Here is a 22518-nt window from a genome sequence, read left to right on the forward strand (position 1 = left end):
AAAAAATGAATAAACTATTACAAACAACTGTGACAGACAAATACAGAAAAGGGTTTGCATTCAAAAGTACAGATGCTAGTTTTATAATAGACTTTATATGTATCTTATGTAAACTGATCCATATGTTTCTAGTTTTATGTTTTCACCTCTACTAGATTTTCATTTATCCTCTAAAGTTCCTGGGACACTGAGTGTAACATAATCATTATGAAGTAAAATCAGTATTTTTTTAGTTGGTAGACTGAAGAGGATATTCAGTATAATGTACTGTCTGAAGGATGGGATAGGTCTAGACTTCTAATTTCAACTGGGGAGAATCCATGATACAGTTCTCTCCTTTCTCAAAGAGAAAGTAAGTCCTCCATTTTTTAAAAAGTGTTTTTTAAAAATTGATTTTTGTAAGAGAGAGAAAGGCAGAGTGAGAGAGAGAGAGAAACATTGATGTGAGAGCATAACATCAATTGGCTGCCTCCTGCATGCACCCTAGCCCTCTACTGGGGACTGAGCCTGCAACGTGGGCATGTGCTCTGACCAGGAATCGAACTGGCAACCCTTCAGTGCATGAGATGACACCCAACCAACTGAGCCACACTGGATAGAGCTAACTCCTCCATTTCTACTACCATACTTATTATATGTCTAGTCTTTATCTAGCACTTACAATGCCCACAGAGGGGAAAGAAGAAGCTCAGTGTGCCAGCAGCAGTCTAGTTGAACCTTACAATGAACCTGGTGAGTGAGGCTTTCTATTTTGCAGATTAGAAAACTGGAGCTCAGAGAAGTTAGATAACTTCTTCTGGATCATTTAGCCCTTACTGCAGGAAGGGGTAGAATGAGAATTTGAAACCAGAACATTCTGACTCCAAAGTCTACTCTCTTACCATTTGTATTCTTTCTGAAAGAACCTGAGGGCAGACACTCACATAGACTAGTATAATCCTGGGTGAAAGGCCATTGAGGCCTCAAGAGAAGTGGATGGAAAGAATTTTAAAGGAGAAATAGGCTTTAAACTGGGTTTTGACCACATGGCCAAACTGTGGCCATGTAACTTTAGGGGTGGGGAACTTTTTCTGCCAAGGGCCATTTGGATATTTATAACATCACTAGAGGCCCGGTGCATGAAGTTTGTGCACGGGTGGGGTCCCTAGGCCTGGCCAGTGATCAGGACCTATTGGGGCTATCTCACCCAGTCCTGATCGGGGTCAGGCCGGACAGGGCCTGCCGGCCACTGAATGGGGCCTGCTAGACAGGGCCTGCCGGATGGGTGGAGGGACCATGGGAGGTTTGCTGGCCAGGGGGAGGGACTGGAGGAGGTTGGCTGGCTGTGGGAGGTTGGCTGTGGGAGCTCACTGACCACCAGGGGGCAGCTCCTGTGTTGAGCACCTGCCCCCTGGTGGTTAGTGCGTGTCATAGCATCTGGTCGACCAGTCCTTCGGTTGTAACAGTTGCTTAGGCTTTTATATATATGGATTTGAGGGCCATATAAAATTATCATCTTAAAAATTAGCCTGCTATATTTGGCCAAACATTTAATTAACTTTCCCTTAATGCCATGGCAGGGCCAGGCCAAATAATTTTGCAGGCCTTATACAGCCCTCAGGCCAGATGTTCCCCACCCCTGCTTTAGGATTCAGGGGTGGGGAGGCAAGCAAGGTTGGGCCCTCTAAGGCAGTGGTCGCCAACCTGTCGGACCTCATGGACCACCATTGGTCCACGGACCACCGGTTGGTGACTGCTGCTCTAAGGAACACTTAACAAGTGAACTTGCAAAGAACAGAGAAATGGTGCTGTTTATTCAGGCATTAGGCAATATTGGCAGAATAGAAAACATCTTAGTAAAATTTAAACAATTACAGTTCCTCAGGTGGAAAATAATGAAGGAAAGCCGGATTAGAGACACATGATTTTTTTTTTCGAAGAGAAGACATGGGTTAGAGACAAATGATCATGATTTTTTCTTTTTATTACTAAAAAATGCAAAATGCCTCTCTGTGCCTTTCAAACCAAAACCACAAAGTTAGCATTACTTCTAAGGGAAAGGCTATTTAGTGATCTTGTTTCGCTTCTCTAAAGATTTCAGTGTCTTATCCCAGCATCATCAGCTTAGGCTTTTACCCTTCCAGAATGGAAGAATTCGGGCCCACACATTTCTCCGTGTGGGGGCTTTTCCAATGATGCCTTTGATGTACTCAGTCTTGATACTTATATTTCTCCAGCTATTTCCATTAGAGAATGGGTCAATGTGGAGACATTTATGGGACTCTGTAGAAATATTATTATTGCATAACTGGTACCATTATGGAGGTTGGCCTTATTTCTTTCTTGAAATGTTTGGGGAGAAAGCTCCCATAGGATGTAGATACTTTCACTTTTTAACGTGTCTGACACATGAGCTGGCCTCTCTGTCTGTAGTGGTGACAAAGTCAGCAATAGACTGCTAACTACCCAGCGTCATATCTCTACTTCCCCTTTGAAAATAATGTTTTTTTCTGTTCAGTAAGAAGTTATTTTAGTTGCTTATTAGCATCATTTGTGACTCAGCCTCTTTGACTCAAGAGCAGCCCGAGTTCTGTGAAAAGGAAAGCCTGTCCCTGGAGTTGTCTGTCAAATAGCTGGTCACTGAGTCGCATGCACTGTCCATCAAAGCTGAGTCCCCAGGACTCTGCCTCCTGCAAGATTCTTCTTCCCAGTCCCCTTCCACAGCTTTGTAGAACTTTAACTTGGCTTGGAGCTGGATGCCTCTATTAATAATGCATCTCTTATCAATTTCTCTGTAGGCCTCTTGGCTTTTCATGGTAAGTTCTCTCCCTTTAACATTAGGACACAGTGTTGGGTGATTTCTGTACCATCTCGAGAGAATTCAGCCGGGAGCTTGTTTCCCAGGTCCATCTAGTCTTTTTTTCTGTGAAAAAGCTTAATGATGTGTTAGAAATATCTCATATTAAGTATTCTTCTAAAATTTTAGTTTTAACAGTTGAAGAATTCTGTTGTGTAACTGTATTCATTGATTGGAATTTACATTAATTCCAATCATTGACAAATATGAATAGTACTATGATTCACTAATATCTTTTACACATAAATATTTGTGCAAGTTTCTGATTCTCCTCTTACATTAAAATCCTAGATGTGGAATTACTGGGCCAGAGAATAGGAACATTTTAAGGTTTTTGATGCTTATTCAGAAAGTTAATAATAACCTTACACTCCCTATCATTGGTATGAGCCTTTTTTCTCTACTGCCAACATGGTTCCCACATTATTAAACAGGGGAGGGGGCACAAGGGAGAAAAAAGAGCACATGGTGAAAAGTATACTGATTGGTGGTTATTTTAATAGCCTCAGGTCCACTTTTGGAATTGGGAATTAGTCAGACCTGGGTGCGAGCCCTATTTATCACTCACTGGCTATGGGACTTTTAACAAATTACTTATCTTCCCTAAGCCTGTTTTTTCTTTTTCTTTCTTTCTTTTTTTCATTTCTAAACTGATGGATGGACTTCACTGGATTTTATGAATGACAAATCAGATATGTAGCTTAAATGAAAGCTCACAACACTAAACTCTCAACTTTGAATGAATGCCTTCTTGACCTGTTTCTGATATGCTACACTTTTCCCCTTTCTATTTAAAATATTTTTTAAAAATGATAACATTTGCTTTGCATAATTTCCTGATATTATCCATGTTTACCAATGTGCCTAATTTAAGGTTGAAAAGAAGACAGGTGGAAACTTTACCATGCCAGCATTGCCCAGATTAAACTCAGGGGGAAAAAAACCCCTAATTAATTGACCAAATAATTTTTAAAATAACTTTTTAAAAATATATTTCTTTATTGATTTCAGAGAGGAAGGGAGAAGGAAAGATAGATAGAAACATCAATGATGAGAGAGAATCATTGATCGGTTGCCTCCTGCACACCCCCTACTGAGGATCGAGCCCGCAACCCAGGCATGTGCCCTCGGCCGGAATCAAACCTGGGACCCTTCAGCCCTCAGGCTGACACTCTATCCACTGAGCCAAGCTGGCCAGGGCTGACCAAATAATTTTTAATCATTCTGTATCATTCTAGATGTAAGGTGTAACAAATATTATTCCATAACAGGTCAGTCCCATCTAAGGGGATCCTGTCCATTGTAGGAAAGGAACAATCATTTTCACTCTACCTTTTTAGGTGCTTGGCTGAGATCAACCCCTCCCCCCCAAAGCTATAATAAAAGAGAGATTAATAGGTAAAAAAATGAACACTTTTAATAACATACCTACCTACCTACAGAACTCCATAAAGATTGAGACTTAAAGTCAGCCAGACCATTGAGACTTATACACCGTCCTCAGCTAAGGAAAGGGATAGGGGTCTGTCCCTTCAAAGGGGGAAAGGCAGTTCATGGGAAAGTGAAAGAAGAAATGCTTGGTAAACTACCCTGCAGATAAGATTTTCAGGTGACAAAGTTGTCTCCAATAGCTCTCTTCCTGATACAGGCCCCCTCTTTAATATAAATTTCCTTTATAAATGTAAGTTTCCCTTATTAAAGGGTTAACTTATATTCTGTTTTCAGAGCTTCTCCTATCTGAAGTTTCTCAAAATAGTCAACTCAAGATATAATCCTTGTACCAAAGAGACATATTTTGACGTGTCATATTCTGCTATTTTTCACTGCCAAACTTGACCTATTTGATCTGTAGAACAGGCATATAGAGGGATGCTTTCATATAAGACAGTGAATGCAAGGAAATGAGTAGGCAGTTAATTGCTAAGGGTAAAATTTTCTAACGTCTGCTGGCATAACTGTAAACATATAGATCAATGGAATAGAGTTGAGAGTCCAGATATAAACCCTTACATTTATGGTCAATTGATTTTTGACAAGGGTGCCAAGACACTTCAATCGAGGAAGAATAGTCTTTCAGCAGGTGGTGCTGAAAAAATTGACTATCTACATGCAAAAGAATGAAATTAGACACCCTCCTACTTCACACCATACAAACAAACTCAAAATGAATCATAGACCTAAATTCTAGAGTTTAAATTACAAGACTTAGAATAAAACATAGGAGTACATATTTTTTAACTTTGAATTAGACAATGGTTTCTTAAATATGTCACTAAAAGCAAAATTAACAAAAAGAAAAAAATTAGACTTCATAAAAATTTAGAACTTACATGCTTCAAAGGACACCTAATGAAAGTGAAAGATAACCCACAGAATGGCAGGAAATATTTACAAAGTATATACCTTGTAAGTTATTTGTATCCAGAATGTATAATGCAACTCAACAACAAAATGACAACCCAATTTAAAAATGGCCAAATGAAAAAAAAAGGCCAAATGATTTGAATAGACATTTCTCCAAAAAGATGTACACATGACCAGAAAGCACATAAAAAGATGCTCGTTATCATTAATCATTAGGGAAAATCAAACCCAAACCACAATGAGATGCCTCCTCAGACCCATTAGGATAACTAAAATAAAAAAGACAATAACAAGTATTGGCAAGGTTATCAAGAAATTGGACCCATGATGCATCATTGATGGAAATGTAAAATAATGGTACAGCTGCTTTGGAAAACAGTTTAGCAGTTTTTCAAAACATTAAAAATTGAATACTATATAGACCCAGCAATTCCATTCCTAAGTATATACCCAATAGAAATGAAAACATAGCTACACAAAAGCATGTACACAAATGTTTACAGCAGCATTCATCAAAATAGGCAAAAAGTGGAAGCAACACAAATCCCATCAACTGATGGGTGGATAAATAAATGTGGTATGTCCATACAGTGGAATATTATTTGGTGATAAAAGTACTGAAGTACTGATGCATTCTACAACACAGGTGAACCTTGAAAATATTATGCTAATTTCAGGAACCTGGTCAAATATTGTTTGACTCCCATTTGTGAAATGTTCAGAAAAAACAAATCCATCATGTCAGAAAGCATGGTTTCCAGGGGCTGGGATTAGGGAGAATGCAGAGTGACTGCTAATAGGCATGGATTGCTTACTGAGTGACGAAAATGTTCTAAAGTTTGATGGTGATGATGGTTGTACAACTTTGTGAATATGGTAAAAACCACTAACTTGTACATTTATGATATGTAAATTATATCTCAAAGCTGTTAATATTTCTTTCTAGCTTCACAGTTGTGGTTGAAAGATAGGCAGTATACTTTTGGTTTCTGGCTGCACTGAAATAAGCAAAGTCCCCAAATGAAACTACCTTTCTCTCTAAGAATTTCGTATTTAACCTCCATGCGTTAAAAGTTGGAGGGCTGGGGTAGGGGATTGGTATTAGTGAGCTTGGGAGTAAACCCATTTTCTCCACTCCAGTGTTTAACCTCAGAGAGATTAACTCTCTGAGAAAAAGCAGTTCTTTCCCCAATTTTAAGTCAGTGTGAGATCTAAGATGGAAAAAACAGAGATGAAACCACAAACCCTTGGCACAAAAGATAGAGTTGGAGATTCTATGAAAGAGCAGTCACAGAAACAGCCATTATCTTTTTAGAAAAATTTATTTTATTATTGAAAGTATTACAGATGTCCCTCTTTTTCTCCTAATTGATCTCCTCCACCCTGCTCCCCTTTTCCTCCAATCCAGGCCTTCACCGCACTATTGTCTGTGTCCATGGGTTATGCATATATGCATATAAGTTCTTGGTTACTCTCTTCCTGCCTCCCTCCCCCATTCCCTCTGAGACTCCTATCTTTTAAGATATATTTTTAAATTTTTTTAGAATTTTTATTGATTTTTAGAGAGAGAGGAAGGAAGAAGGACACACAGAGAGAAACATTGATGTAAGAGCAGAACACCAATCGGCTGTCTTCCACAAGACCCCTACTGGGGATTGAGCCAGAAACCTGGGTATGTGCCCTGACCTGGAATTGAATTAGCAACCTTTTGATGCTTGGGATGATGTCAAATCAACTGAGCCACATCGGCCAGGGCTATGCAAAATCTTTTTAGTTTTGATACAGTCTCCCTTGTAGATTTTTGCTTTCGTTGTCTGTGTGATTGGTGTCACATCCGAGAAATCAGTGTCAAGAAGCTTTTCTTCTAGGAGTTTTACAGTTTCAGGTCTTATATTCTATGTATTTAATCCATATGAGTTGATTTTTGTGTCTGGTGTGAGATGATGGTCCAGTTTCATTATTTTTCATGTGGAGCTCCAGTTTTTCCCTACAGACTTTGTTGAAGAGATTATCCTATCCCCATTGTATATTCTTGTACCTTTGTTGAAAAGTAGTTGACTGTATATGCATGAGTTTATTTCTGGGGTCTCTGTTCTGTTCCACTTGGCCATATGTCTGTTTTAATACCAATATCATATAGTTTTAATTACTGTAGCTTTGTAATATATTTTGAAACCAGGCAGTGTGATGACTCCAGCTTTATTCTTCTTTATTTGCTTTGACCATAAAAGTCCCAAATGAATTTTAGGTGTTTTTTTTTCTATTTTTTAAAAAAAATTTTGATGGGGATAACATTGAATCTGCAAAATTGCTTTGGGTGGTATGGATATTAATTAATATCAAGTCTTCCAATTCATGAACATTGGATGTCTTTACATTTATTTGTGTCTTCTTTAATTTCTTTTACCAATGGTTTGTAGTTTTTCAGTATATGAGTCTTTCATCTCTTTGGTTGTTTATTCCTAAATATTTTATTTGTTTTGATACTACTTTGAATGGGATTGTTTCAATTTTTTTTTCAGATAGCTCACTCATAGTATATAGAAATGCAACTGATTTGTGTATGTTGATTTTGTATTCTCCAGCTTTACTTATTTATTTAATAGTTCTAACAGTTATGTGTGGAGTCTTTAGGGTTTTCTATAGGTCATGTCATCTGCAAAGAGAGATAATTGTACTTTTTCTTTTATTATTTGAATGGCTTTTATTTCTTTTCCTTGCCTAATCTCTCAGGCTAGGACTTTTAGTATTATGTTGAATAGAAGTAGCAAGAGTGAACATCCTTGTCTTGTAAGTAATCTTAGAGGAAAAGATTTCAGCTTTTTGCTGATTAGTATATATGGCCTTTATTGTGTTGAGATAATTCTTTCATTATTTCTTTAAATAAGCGTTCTGTCCCTTTTTCCCATCTTTTTCTTATACTCTGTAATGCACATATTGATTCATTTGATGATATCCCATATGTCCCTTAGATTTTCTTCACTCTTTTTCATTATTTTTTTTTCATTTTTTTCCTCTGACTGAATAATTCCAAAATGACTCCTCTTAAGTTTTCTGATTCTTTCTTCTGCTGAAGCTCTCTGTTGAATTTTTCAGTTCAGTTATTAAATTCTTGAACTCTTGAATTTTTGTCTGATTTCTTTTTTATGGTTCATATCTATTGGTATTCTCATTTTGTTCATGTATTATTTTCTGATTTCATTGAGGCACCTGTGTTCTTTTGTAGTTCATTGAACTACTTTAATTGAATTCTTATTCAGAAACTACATGGATCTCCATTTATTTAGGGTTGGTTACTTGAGATTTATTTTTTTTCTTCAGTTTTGTCATATTTTTCTGAATCGTTGTGCTCCTTGTAGCTTTACATTGGTGTCTGCATATTTAAAGAACTAATCACACCTCTCCTAGTCTTTACATACTGGCTCTGACAAGGAAAAATCTTCATCTTTCATTCTGACTAGAGTTTCTGGGAGCCTCTCAAACCTTTGCTATGGATGTGCACACTCCACTCCTCTTTCTCCTTTCTGGGGTATAAATCTGTGGTATTATTTTGGTTTATCTGTTTGTCTTCAACCTACCAGGCTCAAAATTATTGAACGCGCAACAAATTTATACTATAGGCCATAGACAGAAAGGGCCTTTCTGGGAAAGATCTCTATTTTCTTTCTTTTATGCTGTTGGATGGGCCACCTTTAGTCCTAGCTTATCACTTTCTTATAGGGTTTTAGTAAACAAGAAGCAGGTGGTTCATTCCAACATTCCTAATTTTTCCTATTATTTCTCCAAATGTTATGCCTTTAGTAGGCATATGTCTGTTCCCCAAGGTAAAACAGTTTTATCAACTGTTTCCCCAACAAGTTTCTAGAACTTATCAACCAGCAATAATAGCAGGGTGTTTGTTGACATTGGTTTCACTTTCTCTGCTTAACAAATTTCATATTGTGTTTTAGGGTCTGTCTGAAATTTGTAGCATTTCAGTTTCAGATACCAAATTCTCTGTCAAATAGGATACCCCAGCCATAAGTAATAGAAGCTCTGCTTCAAATTGACCTGGACACCAAGGGCATTTATTTCATACTAGAGGCCCAGTGCACAAATTCATGCACCAGGGGGTCTCTCAGCCTGGCCTGTGGAATTAGGCCGAAACCAGCTCTCCAACATCCCCCGAGGGGTCCCAGATTGCAAGAGGGCGCAGGCCAGGCCGAGGGACCCCACCGGTGCATGATTGGGGCCAGGGAGGGACATGAGAGGTTGGCCAGCTGGGGAGGGACTGCGGGAGGGCTTCAGGGTGTGTCCAGCCCATCTCGCTCAGTCCTGATTGGCTGGACCCAGCAGCAAGCTAACCTACTGGTTGGAGCGTCTGCCCCCTGGTAGTCAGTGCACATCATAGCGAGTGGTTGAGCAGCCTTGGCATATCATTAGCATATTACACTTTGATTGGTTGAATGGTCGACTGGATGACTGGACACTTAGCATATTAGGCTTGTATTATATAGGATACTAGGAAATTTAACAGTAGGATAGATTCCAGAGCCAACTGATTCAGCAGCTTAGAGATGCCATTAAGGACATACTCTCTGCTGCCACAGAGTCAGCTTCCTGCTAAGACTTGTTACTCTCAGGATCATAATATGGCTACCAGCAGTAATTAGAAGAAAAAAAAAGTACTTCCCTGTTCATATCCAGCAGGAGAGAGTGAAACTAGTTCCTTTTTCAAGAAACTTAAGTCCTTGACCCAAACTGGCTTAGGTCTGCCCATCCCCTTATTAACCAGTTCCAAGGGAGGTAGTCTTATCATTATTGGCTCACACTGATCTTCTGAGATAGAATGGATGTTGGAGCTCCATTCTCCTCTATAGCCAAGCCTATTCCATTGTGCATTCATATACAAATGAATACCTCTTCTCCCAATACCAGCTAAGTTTTTCCCTGTGCTCCCCATACCTAAAATCTTAGAGTGAAAATTATATTGCATATATGAGTAGATATTGGCAAAAATATTGTTTGACCAAGATATGCATTTGTTATTTCAGTTTTGGCTTAAGTCGTTGTCCACAACAACACTTTAATAATTCAAGAAAGCTAGCTGGATTTCCTGTATCCTTTAAGGTTGAAATTAACATAACTCACATATAGTGCTTACACAAATAAGATTTTATTTGAGTCATATAAGGAAACTGGCTATATGTACTTGCTTGTATTGGCTTAGTGGCTTGATAATGTCAAGGTTAATGTCTGTGATTCTCAGCCTAATTTATATAGTATATCTGTCACCTCATGGTGACAAAATAGCTGCTGTAATTCCAGACATTGAGTTTATATTTTAAGCAGGAAGAAGGGAGAAGGATAGTAGGTGACTAGGAAGAAGGGGTCTGGGTAAAACAAACACAATGTCAACCGCATACTGCAAACTGTGTAAAGTATGTAAGCATATGCAGTTCAATGAAGAGTAATTTGTTTTTTTCCAGAAGCTAGAAATGAATTTATAGGTGGTGATGGGCATAAGGATGTACATGTGCCCAATCCAGCTACCCGCCCACCCTGTAGGAGTACCTACTTGTGGCAGCTCTCCTGAACTTGGGAGACCATGTACTACCCATGGCTCCCTGTTACCTTGTGGTTTTCAGCCCAACTTCCTGGGTTCCTGTCCAGAGGCATCCATTGGTTTGGAGAATTGAATTGCAATTGAGACTGCAGGAAGCTGCGGTTGACCTGGTTTCTCATGACCCATGATAAATAGACTACATATTCTTATTCTTGTAACTTCTTCACAGTGTCTGCGAGAGGAGTAAGAGATTCATTGAATCTCCCTTTCCTCCTCTGCTCTTAAAAGTGGCTTTTGTTACTTTAGGGTTGGCAAGCTCTGCAGACGATGGAAAGAACTTTGCCTGAGCTTCAAGAGTTGTTCCCTACTTTGCTTCAACTTCCTTATCTTCTCTCTTGTCATCTCTATAGCTTACTGGACAGTGGGTGAGAAGAGGCTGCAGTAGAAGGAAAAAAGACTATAGCAAGGGACTTCACTTTGACCTTCATTAAGTCCTGCTCTGTTCCCATAGCATCTAGGAGCCAGATGCAGAAAAGGGCAAGACTGGAGACCTACTTTTCACCTCTCCACCATTCTCCAGCCAGTTCTGTCAACTGAGAAAAGATTGAAGCCCTGTTGGTGACTCAAAAATAGTTAAGCCTCCTTGGAATCCCAGAGCTACTTGGAACCAAGGCAATACTAAGAGGTAATTGTCTACTGTTGCCTTCAGTTCCATTCTCTTCTCTGTTAAACGGAGCATCACTCTCCCCTACATGAACTTCCCTCCTGAGCCTACTTCTAAAATCCTGCTGTGGAACAACCCCCTTGCCTTATAGACCCCAGTGGTTCTATTCTAAGGCCAAGAGAGGTAGAAAATTACTCTATATTTCTGAGTCTAGGGAACTGGCTAATGGTTTTTCACAATTGGAATTTGAGGGAAAATGATACACATTTTCATTTTTGATTGAAACTGGACACTCATACAGAGAAGTGATAATACAAGTAGAAAGTCAACACCAGGACAGGCGTGGACAGCTCACTCGGGTACGCTGCTCGCTGAAGTAGCTGGCACTTCTCTCAGGAGCGGTTGTCGCTGCTTGTAGTAGAGTAAGCTCCACCTGCAGGACGCTGTGGCTCACTGTGCTGTGGTGGCTCCTGTTGCTAACAATGAACTGACCTTAATTTCCTGGCTGCTTGTTTACTCATGGCTTCCACTCTACTATGGTGTCTGTTTCCTGCCCCCACTTGCCATCTCTTGGTTTCTGTCCAAACCATTGTCTGCTGGTTGTAGTGCTGAGTGTTCTGAATTCAGACTCCCCAGGAGTGTGGCTCAGAGCAGGTTGGCCCATCCTTATCTGTTAGACACAGTACCAGGTTAGGTGGAGCACACATGAATGCTGGGTGAGGCCTGGTGCAGTGATGACTGTCTCATCTGATGGTGCCATCAACTTTAACCATGGTGGTGCATCCTGTGTTAACATTGTGATGACGCAGATCAACAAGCCTCTCTCAGAATAGGTATCAGACACTTTGAGGCTTCCCCAGCAGGGCCAGTGCAGCTGCCAGGTGTCTGGCATGGTCTGTCCACGTATAGCACTTACCTCAGCCATGGGAAGACTTCCTGGGAGAGATGACAGTAGAGAAGCCTTGGAGAACAGTAAGAGTTGAGTAAGGAGGGCAGAGAATACCAGAGAGAGGTGGTAGATGGGATAACAGCAGAGATGTGTGGAACATTATGTCCTGGGGCAGGAAACTGCAAGAAGTACATGTACTAGAATATAAATGTGGAGGCAAGACGTGGTAAGTGCATCAGAACCAATTATGAAGACCCTATTTGGCAAGTCACTGAAATGTTTTAAACAGAGAAGTATAACTTTTCCTAGTTCAAGCGTAAAATATAGGTTTAAAGAGAACAGAATTAGCACATATCCACTGGTTAGGAAGCTATTAAAGAGGGTGAGGGCAGCGGGAGAAGATAAAACTGGCAAAGCTGGATCATTGAATTGATGCTGGGAGTGTGCTCAGAATGACTCCCAGGTTTCTGACATGGGCAGCCCAGGAGAGTTCCTTTTAACCAAAGTTTAAGGACTTAACACAAAGACAGTTTTTGGGGAAAAGATGAGAGGTACTGAGTTCAGTTTTGGACATTTTGAGTTTCATGTACCCCAAGTACACATCTTTGGCACATGCATCCAAGTTCAAGTGTCATTTCTTGCAAAGAAAACTTCTCTGACCAGTTACAGGGCACAAGTAGGTCTGCATCTCATGACATCTGATACTTTGTTGTGCTGACCACAGTCTATTCCAGTGATAGCGAACCTTTTGAGCTCGGCGTGTCAGCATTTTGAAAAACCCTAACTTAACTCTGGTGCCGTGTCACATATAGAAATTTTTCGATATTTGCAACCATAGTAAAACAAAGACTTATTTTTTGATATTTATTTTATATATTTAAATGTCATTTAGCAAAGAAAAATCAACCACAAAAATGAGTTCACGTGTCACCTCTGACACGCGTGTCATAGGTTCGCCATCACTGGTCTATTCAATAACTAGTTGTATATTTAACAGGTTTGTGTCATCTTCAGGAGGACCAGCTGTGTTTGTCTGGCCTAGGCCAGAGCCCTGAACAAACACTAGGTGCTTTTAAGGAACTACTAGTAAGAGCAGGGGTCCTCAAACTACGGCCCGCGGGCCACATGCAAATACAAATATTATATTTGTTCCCGTTTTGTTTTTTTACTTCAAAATAAGATATGTGCAGTGTGCATAGGAATTTGTTCATAGTTTTTTTTTAAACTATAGTCTGGCCCTCCAACGGTCTGAGGGACAGTGAACTGGCCCCCTGTTTAAAAAGTTTGAGGACCCCTGAGTAAGAGTTAGAATAGCTACAGCCGGGTGTTCTGAGAAGTAACACACCTGTGCGTGGTCCACATGGAGTGAGTACAGGGATGCCAGATTTAACAAATAAAAGTCAGAATCCCCAGTTAACATTGCATTTCAGATAAACAACAAATACTTCTGTAATGTAATTATGTCCCAAAGGTTGCACAGGATTCATTTGGGACACAGCCTGAGTGAGGGGCTTTTGACTCTGAACTATGTGACTGCAGAGTCCAGCTCGTCTACTCGGCCACGAGGAGGAAGCACGGCTCCTCCTCTGAAAGCGTCATGGGGATCACACCAGCACTGATTCTCTTCCCCGTTAGTGAAAGTTTTGTTTTCTTTCACCCTATGTTGTTTTGTTGTTGTTGTTGTTTTAAAATTCCTTCTTTGATGGAATCTAAGTTAGTTTATTCTGGGTGTAGACCAGCAACCAGTGGGTTCCAAAAGTTTTGTTAGAGTCTTCTGGGGCCTCTCCAAACACAAGGGTAAGCTAACTCAGCCTGGACTTTCTGCAGTATCATGCAGGAAAGTGAGTTAGAGGACTCTCCTGGGTGGGAAGGCTCCCCACCCACATCTGTGGTATTTTGAGCCACTCAGGAGCTGTGGCCCCATCAGATGACAATGTACGTCAAAGACAATGCTTTATAGTGCATGAGTTTCCTCACCAGTGTTCTGAATTGTTCTGGAAACAGATAACAATGTGGTTCTAGCCATTTTCCTGAGCAGTTTTTAGGGCTGTCCTGTGCGGTTAATTTGATCTGTGGAGCTGCTGCTGCCTTACAGGTTTTGAAACATGGGGTTTGCTTATCTATCTGACTTCCCTAGGTGATAACATTTAGGCTCTGGTTCAAGGGGCAATAGCAGGCTTTTCTTGCAAAACCTAGAAAGGCTCTCTCGTGCTCTCTCTCACTCCCTGTCAGTCAGTCTGTCTGTCTTGTATGCATGTATGTACATGGAGAGACCCATGTAATTGTTTACTAGAATATTAATAGTGATCATTATTGAATAATGTAAATTGGGAATCATTTTTCTTTTTCTTTATATCTTTCTGTATTTTTTTGAAATTTTGACTTAAGCAGTATTACCTTTATAATAACATTAAATACTACTTTCTTTTGGGGAGAAAAACAGTTTCAGCCTTCCCTTTCCAGCCGTGGATTGTCCTCATATCTGATACTCTTCTGTTTCTTCTTCCTCTTATACAGAGAAATAGGATAAAGAAAAAAGGAGAGAATCTTCTAAAAGATTATTTCATAAAAAGGCAAAAAAAAAATCAAAGCAAACAGCTCTTCAAATGAAAATGTAATTATTAGTCTAATCTTCACAAAAAGGTTTAAATTATAAGCAATGAAAACATAAGCTCAGGATTTGCTATTAGGTTTTTTTCAAGAGAAATTTGCAGCAGATGTTGAGACTTCCAGGTGGTAAGGAATTTCAGGGCAGAGAGCACCTGTTAGGACCTTGAGCCTCAGGCTTGGGTACATGCTACTGCAGGCAAGACAAAGGAACCTCATCATTCAGTTCCTAAGGGTTGATTCTTACTCCATGATATAGGCCCATTTTCCAGACTGATTTCTTCTCCCTGCAGCCCCCAAACTGCTGCTGCCGTTTATAAGGATTCCTGTAAAAAAGGTTATGAAACCTTTTAACCTCTAGGAAATAGATGGAATGCAGAAGAGCTGGCAGGCTTCCCTGGAGCTAACATTTAAGTTCAACTGTATTTCAATCTGTGTGTCCCTAGTCTAGGCCAGGCACAGCAGTCAGAGTCACAGTCACAAAGCAGTATTCTTGCTGCGTTTCTACCTGCTCGGCAGAAATTCCTCCCAGCTAATTCTGAAAGGCCCGGTGGGAGGTCACTGGTGTTTGCTCACTCACGCTCACGCCCACATGGTACTTTCCATTCCTGCCCTCTTCCCGCTCACCTTGAAGATGTCCATACTGTCAGGGCCCTATTGGCTTCTACCGAAACTCTGGAAAAATCCTCTCCTCTCCTGATTTTCCTCTGGGAAGAAAAGTACTGTTTTGGTTTCTTCAGGTCTACAGAGTTTAGTGAAACAGCTCTTTTAGTTTGTTTCACACTTCCTCTTGGCCAGCCTGGAGGATGTAGATTCCTGTGTATATCTGGACAAGCTCTTTCTTCCCCAGAAGGCTCTCAGTCCTTCAGGCAAATAAGCCCGTGTGTGCCACCCTGCTGCCTTCCAGACATGCTCAGAGAGACCTGAATTCCAGGGTGAATGTGGCATAAGGTACCATACCACCTGCTTTCTATGGGTTTCCAGTTGGGATTCCAGATATAACCAAGTGATTAGAGGGACAGCAGAGTCAACCTCAGCCAGCACTGGAGCTGCTAGCCCTTCCCTGGTACAAATGGGCACAGCTGGTCCTCTTTTTAAGACAGTAATGTGAATGGTCCCAAACAGTTATGCAGACAAGAGGACACGGACACCCACTGCCCCCGGGGAATGGTGGAACAGAACCCTGACATGGCCTGACAGTAAGTCTCTCTCAGGCCCCCATATGTGCATGTCTGGTTGCTGGAGAGGAGGGAGTTGATTTGCATAGGTGCCAGGCTATCTCCTAGGAGAAGAGGGGGTGGAAAGCCTCTCCAAGTTCAGTTCATTAGAACCTTTCTGATAGATTGGGATGGTTCTGGCTGAGATGTTCCTGTACTTGGAGGGATGGGCACACTGTGAGGGGAGAGGAGCCTGGCCTAATGGGCTCATAGGCCAGGGGGCAGATCTATACCATGAGTCTGAGGCTGGAGGGCCTCCCCAGGGAGCACTCTGGCCTCAAGCTCAGCCTTTGAAATAAATACTGGAACTTGTGGCCTCTCTGGCTTTCTCCTTGAAGCCCAGGAGTCAGCACCTCAGCCTTGGCATGGTCTAGACCAGCTGTGGGCAAACTACGGCCCGCGGGCCGGATCTGGCCCGTTTGAAATGAATAAAACTAAAAAAAAAAAAGACCGTACCCTTTTATGTAATGATGTTTACTTTGAATTTATATTAGTTCACACAAACACTCCATCCATGCTTTTGTTCTGGCCCTCCGGTCCAGTTTTAAGAACCCATTGTGGCCCTCGAGTCAAAAAGTTGGCCACCCCTGGTCTAGACAGCAAGGCTATCAGTTCCCCAGGAGATCATGCCTCTCTGACCTGTGTGGGACCCATGGCAGCAGCCAAACAGACACTCCTCACATGGTGCTAAGACTCAAGACTGACCGTGATGGACGGAATAGGCACCTGGCTGCCTTGGGTGGAGGACTGAGGAAGCAGGAGGGGTTCAAGATTGAGATACTGGACTTGTTGAGATAAACAATGAACTGCTAAAATCAGAGCTCTGTGACTGCTTTTGTGCCTCTACATTGGTAAAGCCAGTCACATGGGTTATGTGAATAGGAGGAAAGGGCTCACTAACCTTTTGTTAGTTTTAAGATTATTGTCCACTGTAATTCAGGGTTCAAATGAGGTTTCAGATTTATATTTTTATATTTAATTCCTAAAATGTTCAATAATTCTACATTTTAAAAGTAGAAGTTACTGTGATTGTGTGCCCTACCCTGGTCTCTTTAATAATCTGGACCTGTTCACACAGATCTCTGGAATTAGTCCAGACATCCCCTCCTTGGCTGGTGCCGCTCGCCGGTTCTTGCCCTCTGCTTCCTGGTTCTTGGATTTGAGACTCTCTCCAGACCTCAACTCTCTGGATCGGCCAGGCCTCCTGACTGGATCTGTTCTGGGCTAGCAGAGACACTCTTTTTCCAGCCTGGTCTTTGGGAAATACCCACCTTTCTTCTGCCCTCAGCACCCACTCTGAGCCGCCTCCTTGTCAGTGGAGCAGGGTCAGCGGGAGCCAGAAGCTGAAGCCAAAGCTTTCACCCCAGCCCCACATGTCTATTTCACACTCGCTGAGTTACCTGTGAAAAGTGAGGATTGAACTAGGTGTCCCCACTGCGTATTATGAATTAAGGAACATTGTTTCTTGTGCTGCTGGTGTTTGTAATAACCGAGATGCACGTACAAAAGACACAGTCAGCCCTAGCCGGTTTGGCTCAGTGGATAGAGAATCCACCTTCGGTCTGAAGGGTTGCGGATTTGATTCTGGTCCCCCGGCCCTGGTCAGGACACGTTCAGGAGGCAACCAATCAATGTGTCTCTCTCACATTGATGTTTCTCTCTCTGTCTCTCCCTCTCCCTTCCACTCTCTCTAAAAATCAATGGAAAAGTATCCTTGGGTGAGGATTAAAAAAAAAAAGAAGAAAAGAAACAATAATTTCCTTCCAATTGAAAGTGAAGTTTTGCCCTGGATTATTCACAGTGAGTTTATAGCTCTCAGTTCTGGCAAAATCTTAATGATGTGGACTTTTAAAAGAGTTAAACCCTTGAAAAAAATGGAAAACCAACAGGTTACAAAGCATTGTATCAAATATTGGTAGGCATTTCCCCTTCTGAAAAGGGGAGATGAAGTTTGAATAGAGAGTTGGCATAATGGGAGGAAAAAAGCTGAAATCCTGGTAAAATTTTTAATTTTACCTTAAAAATCTGGAGGTTTTTATTCGCATTAACTTGATAATACAAGCAAAAACAATGGAGACATTTGCCCAAGATTTGGTCTTCCTACCTTTATTCAAATGACTGTCTTTACGACTTTCCATATCTCAATAAGGGAAAAACTGAAAGTAGGGAGGTGTGTGCCCCGCAGAAGCTGCAGTCATTCATTCCATCACTGAAAATGAGAATGAGCACGCAGTTTGTTTTTCCACATTCAGAAATTATACTTTTTAAAAAGCTCAATTTTTAATGGCATCAGATTAGAAGCAGTCAACAAAGGCAAGGACATTTGCTGTGGAGGAAATGAAATTCCTTCTTTAATCACAGAGCAAAGGAAGCATGGTCTTATGGTTTGATCGTGTCAGGAATCCCCTGCCCATTCTCATGAAGATCTCTGATAACAGGCCTTTTTTTGTCACACAGGAAGGTGTATTACACACACAATCATGCAGAGGTTTTTAAAATAAAATCCTTCAGAGGCTTGTTAAGTTAGGATCGCTTGCATCCTTCTTTGAGGTTCTTTTGACAAGAATTATCAAACTATAAAAACTTTCTAAGATTTCAAACCTGAAAAGATTGTCTTTAATTTTTTTTTTTTTTTTTAGTAGACAGGTCTACTTTTTATCTTTAGTGAAATCATGAGTAAACTGAAAGGAAGATTGGTTTGGGGTTTATGCAAACACAGTTTCTTCCTCTCTCCCCTCCTACCCTACTCTGTCTGTGAAAGACATACACCTTTGCCTTTGTATATTCCACCCCTTCATTCCCAGAGCACTGCTAGTCAGTCAGTCCTGGGCAGTTCTAGCATTCATGTGTAAATCTTAGATGGAATGAACAAGGTCAGCAATGTTTCCTAGGGTCCGCCTATATAAGCAGTCTCCAAACTGAAAAACGTAAAGAGACTTACTGTTCATTCAAACTGACATGAACAGAATCATTTGGACCTATGTGGCTACACCTATCAAGAAATATTTATTATCCTATCTAATAAAAGAGAAACATGGTAATTAGCCGTACGGCCGCTACCCTTCCCATTGGCTAATCAGTGAGATATGCAAATTAACTGCCAACCAAGATGGCGGCCAGCAACCAGGCAGCTGACGCGAACAGGGAGGCTTGCTTGCTTCAGTGACGGAGGAAGCCAAGCTTCCCCGCCTGCCCTGCTGGGCTCTCAGCTGCACTCTAAGCAACATTGTAACAAATATAGAAGCTAAACAAAACCCCTGGCTTCAGCCAGCAGGACTGCAACATTGTTTCAAATACAGAAGGTAAACAAAGGCCAGAAACCTGCTTTCAGCAGCGGAGGTCTCATAGCTGGAGCCGAGCCTCAGAGCTAAAGCTGGCCCAGAATAAAAAAAAAAAAAAAGGAAAAAAGGACAGGTTGGGAGCTTCAGTCACCCGCCAGCCTGAAAACGGCCCTCAGCCCCTCACCCAGGCTGGCCAGGCACCCAAGCGGGACCCCCACCCTGATCCAGGACACCCTTCAGGGCAAATCAGCCGGCCCCCACCCGTGCACCAGGCTTCTATCCTATATAGTAAAAGGGTAATATGCCTCCCAGCACCGGGATCAGCGTGACAGGGGGCAGCGACCAAACCCCCTGATCGCCCTGCGGCTCTGTGTGTGACAGGGGGTGGGGCCACAACCTCCCTATCCGCCCTGCTCTGTGCGTGACGAGGGGAGCTCCCCAACCCCCTGATCGCCCTGTGGCTCTGTGCGTGACAGGGAGGAGCTCCCCAACCCCCTGATGGGCCCTGCTCTGTGCGTGACAGGGGGAGCTCCCCAACCCCCTGATCACCCTGCGGCTCTGTGTGTGACAGGGTGCGGCGCCCCAAACCCCTCCCCCCCATCGGCCCTGCCCTGAGTGTGACAGTGGCAGCGCCCCAACCCCCTGATCTGCCCTGCTCTGTGTGTGACAGGGGGCGGTGCCCCAACTCCCCTATCGGCTCTGCTCTGTGCGTGACGGGGGAGCTCCCCAACCCCCTGATGGGCCCTGCTCTGTGCGTGACGGGGGGAGCTCCTCAACCCCCTGATGGGCCCTGCTCTGTGTGTGACAAGGTACAAAGCCCCAACCCCCCTGATGGGCCCTGCTCTGTGCGTGATAGGGGGTAGCGCCCCAACCCCCTGATCGACACTGCTCTGTGCGTGACGGGGTGGCGCCGCAACCTCCCTATCGACCCTGCCTTGAGTGTGACAGGGGGCGGTGCCCCAGCCCCCCAATCGGCCCTACCCTGAGCGTGACTAGGGGTGGCATCGCAACCTCCCGATCCGCCCTGCTCTGTGCATGACAGGGGGTGGCATCCCAACTCCCCAATCGGCCCTGCTCTGAGCCCGACCAGGGGCTTTACCTAGGGATTGGGCCTGCCCTCTGCCACCCGGGAGCAGGCCTAAGCCAGCAGGTCATTATCTCTCGAGCGGTCCCAGACTGCAAGAGGGCACAGGCTGGCCTGAGAGACCCCCTCTTCCCCCCCTCCCCCAGTGCACAAATTTTTGTGCACTGGGCCTCTAGTTTACATATAAAGCTGAACTAAGTAAAATGTACAGTGAATATACCATAGGCAGCATCTTGACCCTCAAAGGCATGGTTGATAACAAGTGAAGGTAATACAACTACCACTCAGCAGGTACTTACCACATGCTGGGCATATATATTCTCATTTATTTTCTGCAGCCACTTGAATAATGAGATATTATGATGACAGTTTTATGGTGAAGGAAACTGAGGCTAAGAAACAGTAAGCAGTTTGCCCATGCTATACAACAAGCATGTCAAATTCAAAAGCTAACACGGGCCAAATAAACAAGGTTTAAGTTTATGTGGGCCACTAAAAAACAAAAGCTTCAATTTTCATAGGAACGTAGGTTTATTTCAATAGAGACATGCTGAATACAAAGGCTGAAATAAATGAGTCATTGTTAACATAAAATAATAGAACATTTTAATAAAAATTAATATTTTTTCTTGAACATTAACTTACCAGACACTGAGTATCTGCACAAATTAGTAAGCATAACGCAAATAAACCTATTTTTCTTGTTCTCCAAAAGCAAAATATTTCCTGTTGCGCACACCCTACAATTCAGTACAAGACTAATGCGTGGCATTCGGCTGCTAAAATATTCGCTGCTATTATTAGTGGAGAGAAATGGTGCTCCTGCGCATAAGGCGCATAAGGGAAATGAATGCAACACGATTATAGTAATCAGTCATTAGCGAACGTTGTAGTTCATTATTAATAATTATGTGCAACAGGACATTATAAAAATTAAGTTACAAAATTTTTATTAAAACGTTTCTTACGTACCATTATATTGGCTGGACTGCAAAAATATTCGTTGTGGGCTGCATGTGGCCTGTGGGCCGCGAGTTTGACATGCTCACTGTACAACATAGGCTGTGCTTGGCTCTTGAGGAACACACACTAGATCATACTCTCCTTGAGCCTAGGCGAGGACAGTGGGTTTCCCACCTGTGTGCTTGAGAGTAGATATAATAATGCATGGGGATCTCAGATGGAGGGGAAATAGAGAAAACAATGGAATCACTTTTCCACTTGGCCCAGGAGCGTGGTGTCCTGGAATGACTCCCTAGAGAGAAATAAGGGGGAAGCAGGTACTAATGGAAGCATAAAATATCTATATTGGTTTTCTTTCTGGGAGCAGGGTATTTACAAAAGAAATACAGCCTAATTAAAAATTCAAACAATACAGAAATATATAAAATGATTCCACCAGAGAAGACTGCTGTTAATGGTTTGTGTATATACTTCTAGATTTTCCTCACATATAAATGTATAATTATTTAAAAACTAGAGGCCCATCGTGTACTGGTAGGGTCCCTAGCTGCTGCCAGCTGCTGGCCGGGTACTCCCTCCCTTCCCCTGGCCGGCCCCACCCCCTGGTTGAACTCCCAGACGAACTCCTGGTTGAGGGGACGATTTGCATACTATGCTTTTATTATATAGGGCTAGAGGCCCAGTGCACGAATTCGTGCACGGGTGGGGTCTGGCCAGCCCAACTCCAATCAGGGCAAATTGGGGTCAGGCCTGTTGGGAGAAAGAGATGGTGGGAGGTTGACAGGCTGGCCTGCCCTGATAGGGGCCCAATCAGGGCTGGGCTGGCAGGGGGTGGGGGGAGGGGTACGGGAGATTGGCCGGAGGGCCCCATCCCCAATTGGTGGGGGGGGCGATTGGGGGTGGGGCCAGCCAGGAGGGAGGGGCTGCGGGTGGTTGGCTGGCCAGCCCTGCCCCTGATCGGAGTCGGGGGGCCCATAGGGGACGGCACCAGCCAGGGGGAGAGACCGTGAGCAGATGGGGTGGGGGGTACCAATTGGGGGTGGGGCCTGTCAGGGGGAGAGGTCACAG

This window comes from Myotis lucifugus, unplaced genomic scaffold, assembly GCF_000147115.1.
Source record: "Myotis lucifugus unplaced genomic scaffold, Myoluc2.0 scaffold_1, whole genome shotgun sequence".
NCBI lineage: Eukaryota > Metazoa > Chordata > Mammalia > Chiroptera > Vespertilionidae > Myotis > Myotis lucifugus.